The 1,027-nt window shown below is 48.5% G+C and overlaps 1 pseudogene; it reads left to right on the forward strand.

Annotated features, from left to right (window-relative positions):
- The first annotated feature begins 370 nt into the window (after positions 1-370).
- LOC126124788 (5S ribosomal RNA) lies at positions 371-488 on the forward strand (annotated as a pseudogene).
- Positions 489-1,027: the final 539 nt, after the last annotated feature.

Below are 1,027 nucleotides of genomic sequence, written 5' to 3' on the forward strand. Positions count from 1 at the left end.
TTATTTGCTACTATAATTTCCCTTAACTGTTCCAGACCTCACGCCAGTCTGCGTGAGTTTAACGCGTGCATTTCGGCTTCCTCCAAACCCCGTGAATTGGCTCCTGCCAATTCACTACAGCTACCGTAACGAAATGGAAAATGTTTTCGTTCTAACTGGCAGTGCGCCGTACATGGAGAAGAAATTCCTGATCTCTTTTCAATAAACTTTTCATTCCTAACACTTCCATAGATTTCGACAGTTACCTTCCCATATGGTTAATTTAAACGATATATTTAGACACCTTGAGGAAAGACGAGTTGAAAAATTTTGTGCCCTGCATGCTGCTAGCGATGTAGCGAAATAAATTTTGATTTCGTCCTATTGTAGAGCCAACGTCCTTGCCGCAGCGGTAACACTGGTTCCCGTCAGATCACCAAAGATAAGCGCTGTCGGGCTGGGCTAGCACTTGGATGGGTGACCATCCGTTCTACCGAGCGCTGCTGGCACGCGGAGTGCACTCAGAGGCCGGCCAGGGTGACCGAGCGGTTCTAGGCGCTACAGTCCGCTACGGTCGCAGGTTCGAATCCTGCCTCGGACATGGATGTGTGTGGTGTCCTTAGGTTAGTTAGGTTTAGGTAGTTCTAAGTTCTAGGGGACTGATGACCTCAGATGTTAAGTCCCATAATGCTCAGAGCCATTTGAACCAGCCATTTGCACTCAGAACTTGTGAGGCAAACTGAGGAGCTACTTGATTGAAAAGTAGCGGCTCACGTCTCGGAAACCGACATACGGCCGAGAGAGCGGTGTGCTGACCATATGCCCCTCCCTATCCGCATCCAGTGACGCATATGAGCTGAGGATAACACGGGGACAGGTCAGTACCGTTGGGCCTTCATGGCCTGTTCGGGAGGAGAGAGTCCTATTGTAGGATGTGCGCAATAACCTATACTGTGTTACCTTGACCCGTGTCGTAGTATACAGGGTGATTCAAAAAGAATACCACAACTTTAGGAATTTAAAACTCTGCAACGACAAAAGGCAGAGC

This window comes from Schistocerca cancellata, unplaced genomic scaffold, assembly GCF_023864275.1.
Source record: "Schistocerca cancellata isolate TAMUIC-IGC-003103 unplaced genomic scaffold, iqSchCanc2.1 HiC_scaffold_426, whole genome shotgun sequence".
Lineage (NCBI taxonomy): Eukaryota > Metazoa > Arthropoda > Insecta > Orthoptera > Acrididae > Schistocerca > Schistocerca cancellata.